We start from the raw sequence: 15,699 nt of genomic DNA on the forward strand, positions 1-15,699 counted from the left end.
AAAAAGTCACCTTCAAAGTAATTTGTGTCTTCAATTATTTTAATTATGCAGCAAAGGCCCAATCAGTGATCCAAATGTAAACCACAGGGTATAGTCTCCACCACCAGAAACAATAAGAAATTAAGGAGACTGGTTGATTGACTTCTTGATACAAGGACTACATTGACTAGACAACATGTAGTCCATGAGTTTTAATTGTAATTGCTGTATTGTGTGACCAGGGTTTGTTTACTTTGGTAATTGTATGTTTTGAGCTGTACTGTACTGTACCCATTCTGCAATCTGTTAATAAACTTTTCAATCAATCAATCAATCAATCAATCAGCTGCGTTGTGTTAACGTTACAAAGTACAGTTGCACGTTACAATGTACAGTTGACAGCTGGGCTATAATGTACAGTCGCGCGAAATAACGTTATGAATGCCCTAAATAACATAACGTTACAAAGTACAGTTGACAGCTGCGTTGTGTTAATGTACAGCGCAATAACGTTATGGCGTTATGAAAGTACAGTTGACAGCTGCGTTGTGTTAATGTACAGCGAAATAACGTTATGGCGTTATGAAAGTACAGTTAACAGCTGCGTTGTGTTAATGTACAGCGAAATAACGTTATGGCGTTATGAAAGTACAGTTGACAGCTGCATTGTGTTAACGTTACAATGTACAGCGAAATGCCGTTATGTGGTCCTCGTTTGGATAATATGTAACGTTACAATGTACAGCGAAATAACGTTATGGCGTTATGTGGTCCTCGTTTGGATAATATGTAAAGTACAGTTGACAGCTGCGTTGTGTTAACGTTACAATGTACAGGGAAATAACGTTATGGCGTGTTATGGCGTTATGTGGTCCTCGTTTGGATAATATGTAAAGTACAGTTGACAGCTGCGTTGTGTTAACGTTGCAATGTACAGGGAAATAACGTTATGGTGTTGCGAGTGAATCTGGTCCGCGTCGCGATAATATACATGTATTCCATTTCGGCGTCTGAGCGGGGAAAAAGAAAATGCGCATTTGGAGGGCGTTACCGGGGCCAATCAGGGCAAAATGCGGAAGCGCTCTTGCACTATTCGGCTGGGATTAATATAGACGCAGATAGGAAAGGCAATGGAATATATTATTAGATGACAGAACATTTAAAATTCTTTATACAATTATTTAATTCATTATAATTGAAATGCTATTGAATAATAGTTAATTAATAGTTAATACAATTATTCTGTTACAGCTACAACTGAGCTATAATTTATACTATAGCTACTGTCCATCAATGTCTTCCTTTTGAATGAAATAGGTTCAGGAGAGAGAGATGTAGAGAGGGAGAGGGAGCGAGACACACACACAGATAGTAGAGCCATATGAAATCAATTTTTATTATTTTCCAAATTCCATTTGATTTTTTCCCTAATTCTGTTTTTTCCATTTTAATATTTCTGAATTCTGTATTTTGCCTTTTACGCCCATTTTACCATCAGAAATAGTGTCTAATAAGTGGGAATGAATAAATGTCCACAATTTAATAAGATATAACAGTCCATTTAATGTTTTTAAGTGCTGCAACTCAGAAATACAGTTCAATTTTACACTATCTTTCAAATAATATTGTGACAAAATAAAAATACACATTTCAAGTGATCACAATGTCAGTAGCCTAGCTATATATATTCTATTGTGATGGAATATAGTAATGCATAATTTATGCACCTTTAGTTTATTTAATTTATAAAGGACAGTGTAGGCCTACTGACAATAATTTACAAATACTGTAGATGGGTGCACCAGATTTAACAAGACGCTATCATTTCCATCTATAGTCCTATGTACTGTAACGTTACATAGCTATTTAAATCACAATAGTGTCAGTGATTAGCCTGTATTATTAGCTGTATCTATTGTGATCACCAGAGATCATCGTTAGAGAGCTGGTGTGTTTTGGGAAGCACGGTCCTTGTTCCATCCTGACATGGCTTTTGAAGTGATATTCGCATGTGTTTTTGTGGGTCCAGTCCACGGGGTATGTTGACAGAATTTGCAAAACACCTTATCAACTGAAGCATAAAAGTCATTAGGATACTGCTCTGCTCTGAATTTAGGGCTTAGTGGGGAATTTCTTCCGACGTTAACGACGCACCGAAGCAGCCAGGCGCTTGGACATTTCTCTGTGTTGTGTGTAACACGCAGCGGTCCCCGCCTTCCTCCCTCCTTGCAACAAACGTTCCACCCAAAAATGGAATTTCAGTCCAGATTAGGGCAAATTCTGCAATATTCCACGTTTTACAGCTGATTCCATTTTTATTGGTTGATTCCGTGAACGTTCTATATTATCAGGGGCAAATACGAGGGAAATGCTCGCACTGTAGAGCATATATAATTATATATATAATTAGTAAATTGTCTGGGGCTTTTCTTGCCCCCCTTAACTGATTTTCGAGGGCATTTGGTCAATTTTCGAGGGCATTTTGCCCCAAGCCCCTGTTAATTTCGAACCCTAAGCCTTGCGTTTAGTTTTTTGTTTGTTTTTTCATTTACATACATACATAGTACATACATAGTACACATTACAGTACACACATAGTACACATTACAGTACACATTACAGTATAGTATACCTGCAGTATATAATAGCATATATAATAGTATATGGTACCTAATAGTGTATACAGCACATATATAATATAGTACATTATATATACAATATAATGTAGTACCATAATATAATAGTATATACTGCAAATATAGTTATATATGATTATATAATGTAATATGATATAACGTACAATACAGTATCATATATATTTTCTTTATTTATTAATATGCAATTAAAGCTCTTCTTCCCTTCTGTACCTATCAAAAATAGTTTTTTTTAGTCTAGATTTGAATTGATTTATGTTTTCACAATATTTTTGTTCATCCTCGAGTCTAGCCCATTCCACAGGTGATACAGGTATAAAGACCCTATAGTAGTAACTTACTAGTAAGTCATACTGTAGAGCAGGGGTAGGCAACCCTAGGCACGCGTGCCTGCATAGGCACGCGGCGGCATTTGCATAGGCACAGGGGGCAGCATAAAAAAAAATATATATAAATATATATATATATATAATATATATTATTTTTTTTTTTGCTTTGAAATATTATAGTGAAATATTTTGCACTGTTGTCGCATTTATCTTGTTGAAATCCTCCCACAGGTTCTTTTTACTACCACATATTTAATTGAGACCCTTTATTTGTTTATTATTTCAATTTAGCTGGAAATACATTGCTACATCATTCAGTAACATTTGCAGAGCCTTATAACAAAAACATTATTACGGTCACCATTGTGACCAGTGGGATTAATCAACAAATTGTATTATTTATTTTTCTATTTCATTGAACATTGCACATGTTAAAAGCCATTTTTTTACTCAAAATGTGAGTATTACCAAGTCAACTTGTGTTCTTAAAACAATGACAATAAACATAGTTTTATTAGGTTGAAATAATGTGGTTGTGTACTTATTTTTCTGTTAACTTATTATGGATTGAAAACTGAAAACCTTAATGCACAGTAACTGAACTCAATATTTTTAAGTTCTGGTAACTTATTATATATTTTTTTACAGTGTAGTCTTGCGATCAATCAAAACTTATTTACATGATATACCTCACATTCACCCTCCATTCACATCCTGGTGTTCTCCATTAGGCCTGTAGGTGGAGCTATGACAGCACACGTACAGTACACACACCAATGGTGTGTGATGTGTCCAAAAATGAATGGGCAAATGTGAGTGAAATGGTCGCACTGTATGCAGCTGTTTGTCTGCATTGCATCCCCCCCCCCCCCCCCCACTCAGATTTAGGGTTGATACAACCATCATAATAATATTGTTAATAATAACAATAACAATAATGATGTAATAATGTAAAAATCATTAAAAAGACCTGATTATGAGAAAAAAATATTACGATGCATGGAATATTGTTGAGGCACACTAGTTACAACTATATTTCAAACAGGCACTCCATGTCAAAAAGGTTGCTGACCCCTGCTGTAGAGCGTGACATCTTATTTAGTACTGTCATGAGATGAAATAACAGGTTCATGGGCTCATGTGAAATCGGAGTCCAAAAAAAGAATCACAAAACACAGGAGAGAGATGCTGGTGTGGTATTGCTTTCTGTTGAGATATATGACAAACCAATAAAAAATCGCGAATTAACCGGTGGCTACAACAACAGCCCCACCGTTCATTGTAAACAATGATGCATGTAGTTACTGTGTGTTGTTGTAGCCACCAGTTAATTTGCGATTTTTTATTGGTTTGTCATGACAAACCAATTACATAATCCAACATATGTGTAAAGAAACAACATATTCCAGTTAACGGTATATTTTTTTAATGATTCGTTACGGCGTAATCAATACTTCCATTTGTATAAATTGCGTTAAGCGGCTGAGGAGGCTGAGGAGCTTGTAGCGGCTCATGCGCGCGCTCGGCCTATCGGAGCAACGCGGAAGGGCATGTTGGCTGCCGAAAGTATTCACGCTACCTGGACGTGTGGTGGGGAGGGTGCCTCAATGCTCACGTGCCCAAGGTGGACAGTACCTGGACGTGTGGTGGCACAGGGTTTGAGCATCTGGTCCGGCTCGGCTCCTCAGTGCACGATCAGCGATATCTTCCAGCAGCAGTAGATATGCCATATTGTGTGTGTGTGCGCGCGCACGCACGCACTGAGCGCAGCTTCCCAGGAGTGCACAGCTCCGTATGCATCCTCACCAAGTCGCCGGCATTAGCTGCTGCGTCATTGCTAATAAATTATACTACAGATTTATAATATATATTAATAAATTAAATATATAGCCTACATCATGAAAGGAATGAGGTGTGCTGAGAGCAGAATGTAGATGTGTCCATTCTATTCCAATATAACTATCTGCACGATTGAGTTTAGTTCTTATTTACATTTGCTGTGTTTTTATTTATTTTCAGTCATCACGATGCCTCATTGAGTCATGACTATAAATGTAAAGCGTAATTTACGTCGTATTTATTATTATAATTATTTAAATCCGAGTGTCTGTAGAATCGACGGGAACACAATCACCAACGATTTCTCCCAAATGAAGCCATTAACACTTTGAGGGCCAACGACGAGAAATCTCGTTGTTGGCCGCCATGCGTTGAGTGCCAATGACGCGAAATCTCGTTATTTAATCGTTATTGCTTTTATTAGCGATATCCATTCATTTTTCATCAATCCAGCCTCACGTTATCATTGGGACTGGCTCTGACCTCGAAAAGGGCAAATACCGCCCCCTATCATCTCTCCGGATGGTATTGCACCCATTGGATTGGACTCAATGGCAATGCATGGGAAAAGAAAAACCCGGATTCCACATTTTACTTCTCAGGCAATGTAACCCGAGACTACTGCATTCATTGGGGACCCTCAGAGCAGCGTGGAATATGTGTTTAGAGTACATAACGTTGGATCAATAAACACGATCGATATTTGGAATGGCGATCAGGAATTGGAATAATCTTTTTGCAGAACATCTGATGTGAGGTAAGGAATCTATTTTACCAGTCTTGGCGTAATCCGATGTTTTTTTCACATATTTCACAACGTGTCCCCTATTTGTGTATGTGTGTATATGACGTTAGCACTGACCAGGTCATAGATAATCGATTTTTCAGCCTGCTTCTCTAGCGTGCATAAGTACACGTATACTATCGATAATCTAGCGTTTATTTGAAAACGATTCATAAATCAGCCGGAAAATTACAACGTGTTGTGTGTATTCCACTAAAGGGCGATTCCTGCGGAATCTTTTTTTTCTAGAAATGTCCAAAAACTTCAGTTTTTCAAAACGGTATAAAACGGAAATGTACTGATGAAAAAACAATCCGTTTCGTACATGTTGACTGCAAGCAAGTCATTGATAAGCGACGGGCGTATTAGACACATAGCCATAATATAGAACACGGGGGTGCACACCAGTCTGTCCGACTTACGACTGCGCTCGGAAACCCTGCTCTTAGCTACAGCGAGTCCCCGAGAAGGAACCGTTTGAGAAGGAACCTTTGAGAAAAGCTGGAGTGGAGTTACGATGAAATTTGCTCGTAACTTTTCTCGTAATTCCGTTTGTGAATGAGGACCAATGTTTTGAGACTTTGAGAATTGACTTGACTGATAATTCATGTGTTTAGTTTCATATCCTACATCACAAATGTTGTATTTGTGAATACACGGAATATTCACATCTGTTATTTTAGATACTGAATAATCCAGGATATTAACAAGATACTCACAGTTCATTTGATCCTGCTATAGGCAACGACAGTATTCTCATTTTGTAGGATTGTTGAAATATTACGCTTAAAATGTCTTTCTTTTTCACCTCAGGATCTCCACTTTTAGAGGTATACCTTGGAAGTGTTTTGTTTTTGAAGTTTGAAAGGCCAACCAAGTTCTTCGACTGAAGCCTCTTCAACTGATGACGAAGGAACGTTCTGCCTTACATCATCCATTGTGATCCCCTACAACATCCATTGTGATCCCTTACAACATCCATTGTGATCCCTTACATCATCCATTGTGAACCCTTACAACATCCATTGTGATCCCTGGCTTACAACATTCATTGTGATCCCTTACAACATCCATCGTGATCCTCAATTCTCCAATATGAATTCTGCTCCTGAATGTCACTGCTGTTGGAACAAAAAACCTTGTAAAATCCAACCCGTGTTTTGTTCCACATACATACATTGAAAGATGTCCGCCCCCCCCCCCCCCCCGAATCCATTGAAAACCACACTTTGAAATCAAATCAAATCAAAATAGTCCTGGATAGCTAGTACTGGAGATGTGGGTACTGGGTAGTACTGGATATGTGGGTACTAGGTAGTACTGGATATGTGGGTACTAGGTAGTACTGGAGATGTGGGTACTAGGTAGTACTGGAGATGTGGGTACTGGGTAGTACTGAGGATGTGGGTACTACAGATACAGCACTCAAAACTCAAACCTCTCATGCCTCTCTACCACTCTCTACCACTCCTCTATTGTTCTTGACCGGGCCAGATTTCACACCTCCACTTCCTCCCACAGGCTGGGCAGATTTTCATCTTAAATTTTTATTCGTCCCAAATGTCCCAGCCCCATCAGATTTCTTAGCTTTTTTCACTGTTTACTTATCATGCATTGCAACACTAATATATGGTCAGTACCCCAAGTCAGACTGCCCATATACAAATTATTTTGGGGGTCTGAGGGCAGTAGCCCCCGACCCCCTCCCTGGGGAAGCACTTAAGTTAACTACCCTCACTTTGTTCCCCCAGCCAACACCCCCGGAAAATTAACACCTGAGTAGACTTAAGTGGCACACAAGCAGCAACAAGCAGCAGACAAGCAGCAGAATTGGTTTGATTTTTGAGCGCTGCGTCTGTAGGTAGTACTGGAGATGTGGGTACTAGGTAGTACTGGAGATGTGGGTACTAGGTAGTACTGAGGATGTGGGTACTAGGTAGTACTGGAGATGTGGGTACTAGGTAGTACTGGAGATGTGGGTACTGGGTAGTACTAAGGATGTGGGTACTAGGTAGTACTGGAGATGTGGGTACTAGGTAGTACTGGAGATGTGGGTACTAGGTAGTACTGAGGATGTGGGTACTCGGATAAATTCTGTTACGTTTACATTTATTTTTAATATTTTGTCTCGTTGTTCACGTTCATTGTGGTTGCATTTAAAAGGGATACACCACATATTTCACAAAGCCTGTCTCCGAATGGGTACAAATTGGGGAGTAATTTCAGTCCATTCAGAAAGCTCTTGCACCGGTGTTTTGGCTCTTGAGATGTTTTGGAAGTAGGAATTATTTGCATTTGTTAGCATCATGACAAGTACGGTAGGCTAGTGGATGTAAGTGGGTATTTCCACAACTTCTCTGAAGAAACATGTGTAGCAATGTTGAAAAGGCTTTCTAACCAACTAATTTAGATTACTATAGAAAATATGCCCCCCCCCCCCCTGAATTGACTACAACAATCGGTAAGAGATAATAATAATTACACAAATCAAAACACTGGGTAAGCACTCGCCTACCACTGCAGAGACTTTGGGATCGAATCCAGCTGCCAGCGGTAGCTCCGGCTTGGTCAGTCGTCCATACTAACACAATTGGCAGTGTTAGCGGGTGGGAAGCCGTGGGGGGTATGTGTCCTGGTCTTTGTAAACTGCAACTCCTACTGGTCGGTCGGGGCGCCTGTGCAGCAGGGAGGGGATCTGGGGGAGATGGCGTGAACCTCTGCACGCGTTACGTTCCCCCAGTGAAACTCCTCGCGGTCAGGAGAAAAGAAGCAGCTGGACGACTCCACATGTATCGGAGGAGGCATGTGGTAGTTCTACACCCTCCCCCAGTGCCGACAGTGGGGCAATGCGCGCAACGACCAGGAAGGGGATTGGCATAACGACTAAATTGAGATACAGAGAAAAAAAAAATACAGAAAGCCCAAAAATGAATAGAATAAAAAATAAAACACGGAATGGACCCCCAGCTTGTGACTAATCAGCTTCTTAAAATGGGTGACATATCCTCTGGAATAACTCTGGCAAGGGAAGTATAAGCTCCATGGAACTTTGTAAAGAGAATATAAACAAACAAACGAGATGCATTTAGGCCAGTATTACTCATGGATTGTCTCTGCACCATGTGAGGTTTCATCATATCACAAATACACTATTAACTGTAAACTGCTTTAAAATGCTGCTTGATAAGGGAGGAAACATGCAACGTAGTTGGATCTTCAAAGGCGTAATGAAACTGTGTCAGTATATAAGACCATAATGCATGCCTTGCGAGCCAAATGATTCGTTTTTAATGATAATCTTGTCTGTAAAACAGATATTAAAAATGTGTAATCTGTCATGGGTGTCTTGTTTTTCCTGTCTGATTCATAATTTGCTACTCATGATGGGCCAAATGTGTTCCCAGAGATTATTTAGTGGTTAAAGATAGAATCCGTAATGCCTTATATCCTAGACACTATAGGCATTTGAACATATAAAATCTCTTTATTTTTACAGTCGTATTCTCAAAGTCAACTTCCTGTCTGTTGTTGCTAGGCAACTGACAAATCGAAAGTTTTATATAATACCAGTTGAGGCATCACGGATAGCTGGCGGCTATCAAGAGGGCACATGTAGACTCAGATGGGAGAGTCGATCAAAGCAGACCCTGGCCCCCAAGTCAAATCATACGTATGTCTGCTCTACCCATTTCATAACAGGTGAGAATAAGGAACAAATATGTATATCGTAAATTAAGTTTTATTGGCTGTGAGGCTGTAAACAGCAGAGAAATGTTAGCTGCTAGCTACTTCACCATATAACGTTAGTCCATTCGGGATCATCCCTATGTTCCCCGGGTCCTATATTCCCCGCTTGATTGATTAATAGATTGAACATTTTATAAATTTTTATTATTTTATTAATTATTAATGTCCGCCTTGTTTCGAACTGCTTAGGCCCTCTTTCGAAGTTGGTTAACACTTTGGCTGCCTAAGGTTAAATTCATGATATACCATAGATTGCCAGCGCTATTTGTCTATGGAGAAAGTCCCCTTCTTTGCAGGGCTATAACTTTTTAAATTCTATTGCTACATTGCCATTATTAGGGCCCATTCAAAGTCCTATATGTATTGTTCATTGTGTAGCAACGTTAAACTTTTTCATTCACATATTCATAGTAAAGTATGGTCTAATGTATAAGTATGTTTTCATCTCTTTCTGCAGCTTTCTCCAGAACGTGATATATAGCCCCAAATGCATTATATTGATGATGAAATACAGTTTGATGGCAATCAGCGCGATATAAAAAATTCCAACTAGACGTACTTCTAGAAGTTACTACACGTCATCTGATGTTGACCGGATGGGCGAGGGGGCGTTTATAATTCCGTGGGCAGCGTTATACCAATCATCTAATGTGGGTCAAATGTTGATAATAGCAGTTAGTATCGAAGACGGTAACGTTACACGCTCAAACTCACCCCAGTCTCCGCGCGCCGTTGGGCGATCATCGTAGAGTAGAAATTCTATCATTATGGGATGGCGATTTACCCGGTCCGTCTCCAGCTTGTATAATGGTATATACGTCCAAATCATGTTGTTTATCGAGTTATTGGCAATCGATCGCTATGTAGCGTGACGAGCCAGAGTCCCGGAACCTATACCGAGTGGCCGGAAGCAATACGGACGTCTAGCACAACCTCTATGGCACATCCTGTTTAAGCGATTGCGCCGATCGGCCACCAGATGGCGCTCCTGAACCGCCAGAGAGCTCAGTGGGTCCTGCTGGTGGATCTCAGGCCAGCGGAGGGGACATATGAATCCGATCGCAGATTTTTGAAATATTGATATAAGGACGACGTAAAGCGTCCTCCGGCAACTTGAGCATGGCCGGGAATGACGTCTAAAGACGGTTCCCGGCACCCAAAGTGTTAAGGTTAGAGTTTGGAATCAGGGCTGGTGGTCTAAAATGTTCAATCAATCAAGCGGGGAACATGGGACCCGGGGAACATAGACATGCTCCCTTTTTTTTCGCCTTAGAATCACCAGAAAGGCTTTCGAAATAGTGAAATGCCATGTTGGCCTCAATATTTTCAGAACAAATTATATGAAAAGGTTATGAAATGAACAAGAATGTGATAAAATATGTAATAAAAACGGAGCTCAACGCATACATTTGATCGTAGAAATCCGTTTGTTTTCCACCATACCAAGATGGCGGCCCCCACCCAACCCCACCCCACCTACCCAACCTCCTCCAATGTACAGTTTCTACGTCAAATGTATATACACTCTTTTTCTGGACACTTTTTGTATCACAAACAGTACTGTATTTGCAAATCTGGTATGTCATAAATGTATAGATGTAGCAGCACTGTCTTTCTGTATGTCGTGTGTGTGACTATTATGATGAATTGAAAATGGGGGACCCTGATGTAAACAAGACTAAAGTCTTTCTCTGGTCTGCATCCCCTTAACAATTGTATGTATTGAGCTGTACTGTACTGTACCCATTCTGCAATCTGCAAACTTTTCAATCAATCAATCAAGGTCATCAGAGTGTCTTCGAGAATGGCTAGCTAGCTAACCTAAACAATCACAAAACACTTCTCTGACCTGCCGCAGCCTTTATTGGTCGAATCGCAGGCTGCTTTGCCCCTGTGCTTCCAGGTAAACACACACACACAGACACACTCTGACAAGCGCCGCGTCATATCAGGACAGTAAGTCGCGCGCGATTTCGTCTCCAGTTCGCTCGCTCGCTGCCTGTCACGCGACGGGCACACTGAACGCGCACGAATTTCACGCGCGGCTCCCTCGCGGGATCGCGCGCCTGGTCAGGCACACTGGACCGACGACTTGAGCGCGCGGAAACGCACCGAGGAAGGCACATTTACATTGGGACAGCTGTAAATGCCTAGTCTATATGCGAAGTCAGTCATTTTAGAATGATGATCAGTGTGACTGTACTCCTGAAAGAGCAGCGTGGAGCCCCAGCAGCAGCAAGAGCTCTCTCTCCCCCTCTCTCTCTCTCTCTCTCTCCTCCCCTCTCTCTCTTGTAACAATAGGATTGTTCTATTTAAGTGCTGTTGCACGTAGGACTCTTTTAGAGGTGACACCGAGGGTTCACTTGTGGTGGAACCAAGCTTATGTTGTAACTATAACAACTGTGAATAAAGTACAAGTAAGCAAGTCTGCTTTAACCCTTCATTGTCGGGACACGGACAGAACATAATGAAACATGGTGACAGCTGGGTACAGATCGGGAAAGTAATTTGCGCGGTAGCTAGAGAAGTAAAGAGTTTAGCTGGCGAGCTGTGGCTAACACGTACTTCGGGGAGAAAACTCGTACTAGCTATCGGCGATGGAAGGGCTAAATGCGCTGAGACCCCCTGGACTACTACTTTTGGACTCCAGCAACTTGGCGAAGGCATGGAAAAGTTGGAAGGAGGAGTTCACATTGTATACAGACCTTACCATGCCCGACGCCGAAGAGACAACAAAAGTCAAGCTATTTAAATATCTCGTCGGAGAAAAGGGCAGAGAACTATGGACAACTCTGCCGAGTCCGTCGGCGAAGACAACAGTGACAACTATCATCAAGCAGTTTGACGAGTACTGCAATCCAAAGGTAAATGAAACAGTGGAAAGATACATATTCTTTATCAGGAACCAAGGATTGGATGAAAACATGGACAGCTATGTAACAGACTTGAGAATGCTTGCTAGTAGTTGCAGCTTTGGGGACATTAGAGATTCCCTGATCAGAGATCGAATTGTATGTGGTACAAATAGCTCAGAACTGAGAGAGAGACTGCTCAGGGACGATAGGCTGACTCTGGAAACATGCCTGAAAATATGTAGAGCTTCTGAGCTGTCAAGGGCTAATAGCAGGACACTGCAACAAGGACAGGCAGTGGAAGAGGTACATGCGCTAAAACAGTCAAAAGAGTGGAAAAAAGACAGCGAGGTTGACTGCATGTTTTGTGGGAAAACACATGAGAGGAACAAGAAAAAATTCCCAGCTTTTGGGAAAAAGTGTGGGAGAGAAAATCACTTTGCGGCTAAATGCAAATCAAAACAGGAGAGCAGCAAGAAAACTAGGAAAGTGCATGCAGTAGCAGAACAGCACAGTGATAGTGATTCTTACGAGGAAGACCTCTGCTGCATAACGGAAGTAAATAGAGAGGATGAAAATGTTAATCAGTTAAAAGACAGCCACAGGCAGGGCCAACAGCTTTTTGCAGGGATGATGTTGGGGGAAACACTAGTTAACTTCCAAATAGACTGTGGGGCCACCTGTAATGTCATCCCCATACATTCGTTAAACCCTGACACACAGCTAGAACACACTGAGAAAGTGCTGGTGATGTATAATAAGACTAGGGTGATTCCTCTGGGTACATGTAAGGTTAAGATCAGAAACCCCAGAAACTACAAGCGTTACAGGCTAGAGTTTCAAGTGGTAGACCAGAGTAGCAGAATCCCTTTACTGGGCAGGAAAGACAGTGAGGCTATGAAGTTGATAAAGGTACAGTACGAAAATATCCTAGCTATAGACAGCATAGTGAGGAAAGAGCAGAGTCCAGTGACAGGGGGAGAAAGTGACAGTCACATGACAAGGGACAGAATAAATGCTGAGTTTGGGGATGTGTTCACCGGAGATGGATGCATGGAGGGGGAGTATAAATAGAGATAGATGACAGAGTGCCGCCAGTGAAACTGCCAAAGCGCAGAGTGCCTGTAGCTATGATAATACCGATACAGGAGGAACTCAAGGATCTGGAGAGAAGAGGGATTATCACACAAGTGGAACGCAGCACTGACTGGATCAGCAGCATGATCTCATTAAGGAAGCCGAATGGGAAACTAAGGCTGTGCATAGACCCGAAACCTCTGAATCGGGCACTAAAGAGAAGTCACTATCCACTCCCAACTATAGATGACATCCTACCGGAGATGTCAAAGGCAAAAGTATTCACAGTCTGCGACGTGAAGCACGGTTTCTGGCACGTCAAACTAGAAGAGGAGTCAAGCTACCTGACCACATTCGCCACTCCATTTGGTCACTACCGTTGGCTCCGGATGCCGATGGGAATAAGCCCAGCACCGGAAGTGTTCCACAGCTCTGCACTCGGGAGATGTGGCGCGACAATGAGAAGCATTTTGGATAAAAGTATTCTGTACTTCTGTATGACAACAATGTATACCTTTCAAATGTTAAATGATTAAGCGTGGCGCGATGTGAAAGGCAGTGGGGGAGGCAAAATGCCCCCCTCGTGGAAGGAAGCCATAATCACCACGATACCGAAGGAAGGGAAGGATAGAGAATTATGTAGTAGTTTCAGACCCGTGTCCATACTCAACGTGGATTACAAGATGTATACATCAATAATATCAAAGAGATTTGAGACGTTTATGCCAGACATTATAGATGAAGATCAAACTGGATTTATTAAAGGGAGACAGACACAGGACAACGTGAGAAAGACATTACACATAGTAGAGGAGATACAAAAACAAGGTGGTAGCACGGTACTGATTGGCCTGGATGCAGAAAAAGCATTCGACAGTGTGAGCTGGACATTTTTATACAGAACATTGATGAGGTTCGGACTGAATGGGAGGGCAATGAAGATGATCAAGGCACTATATCAAGAACCGACACACTGTAAACCCGAATAAGTTTCCAGAACTTAAAAAAATTGAGGCCATCCCATGCCTCAATTTTTTTAAGTTGATAAACTCAAATGTTTTCAGTTGGCTAAGACTTACAATTCTCAGTTAAGGCAACTCAAATATGGTCTGTTACTGTGACTTAAGGTTCTCAGTTAAGTCAAATCAAATATGGTCAGTTACTCTGACTTACAGTTCTCAAGTGGAGTCAACTCAAATATGTTCAGTTACTGTGACTTACAGTTCTCAGTTAAGGCAATTCAAATATATTCAGTTACTGTGACTTAAGGTTCTCAAGTGGTGTCAACTCAAATATGTTCAGTTACTGTGACTTACAGTTCTCAGTTAAGGCAATTCAAATATATTCAGTTACTGTGACTTAAGGTTCTCAAGTGGTGTCAACTCAAAAATATGTGCAGTTACTGTGACTTACAGTTCTCAGTTAAGGCAATTCAAATATATTCAGTTACTGTGACTTAGGGTTCTCAAGTGGTGTCAACTCAAATATGTTCAGTTACTGTGACTTACAGTTCTCAGTTAAGGCAATTCAAATATATTCAGTTACTGTGACTTAAGGTTCTCAAGTGGTGTCAACTCAAATATGTTCAGTTACTGTGACTTACAGTTCTCAGTTAAGGCAGTTCAAATATGTTCAGTTACTGTGACTTAAGGTTCTCAAGTGGTGTCAACTCAAATATGTTCAGTTACTGTGACTTACAGTTCTCAGTTAAGGCAATGCAAATATATTCAGTTACTGTGACTTAAGGTTCTCAAGTAGTGTCAACTCAAATATGTTCAGTTACTGTGACTCACAGTTCTCAGTTAAGGCAGTTCAAATATGTTCAGTTACTGTGACTTAAGGTTCTCAAGTGGTGTCAACTCAAATATGTACAGTTACTGTGACTTACAGTTCTCAGTTAAGGCAGTTCAAATATGTTCAGTTACTGTGACTTAAGGTTCTCAAGTGGAGGCAACTCAAATATGTTCAGTTACTGTGACTTAAGGTTCAACCTTAAATCCATGTGATTAAGTTAACAGAACTCAACGACATTGAGGCCATCCCATGCCTCATTTCTTTTAAGTTAATCAACTCAAATTTTTAAGTTAATCAACTCAAATATTTGCAGTTACTATAACTTAAGGTTCAGTTTTAAAATCCATGTGAAAAAGTTAACAGATAAATAACTACACAAGCACATTATATCAACTTCAAACAACTCTTTTATTTTTTTCTATTCAAAGAGTATAAAAGAGTATACATATATAATCTGTATGTTAGCAATGTACAATAACACTGTAAATACCGTACACTGTTTTTGGACTATATATGTTAACAATACCGACCAGGTATTAGTGCCTTGCAAAGTGCAGATATGAAGTTTTCCCCTTTTTTTGTATGCATTTAGGAGGTTTTGTTCTTCATCGAAACTATTTATCTTACAAAAACATTGTGTTACA

At 40.7% G+C, this 15,699-nt stretch overlaps 1 protein-coding gene across 1 annotated transcript in view; it reads left to right on the forward strand.

The window, feature by feature from the left end:
* The window catches only part of stard3nl (STARD3 N-terminal like), a 114,877-nt gene extending 105,956 nt beyond the window's left edge, over positions 1–8,921 (forward strand). Inside the window, 1 exon segment of the mRNA XM_084328120.1 lies at positions 6,399–8,921. The gene's annotated coding sequence lies outside the window, so the exon portion shown is untranslated.
* Positions 8,922–15,699: the final 6,778 nt, after the last annotated feature.

Source organism: Notolepis coatsorum (assembly GCF_963971535.1).
Source record: "Notolepis coatsorum genome assembly, chromosome: 13".
Classification (NCBI taxonomy): domain Eukaryota; kingdom Metazoa; phylum Chordata; class Actinopteri; order Aulopiformes; family Paralepididae; genus Notolepis; species Notolepis coatsorum.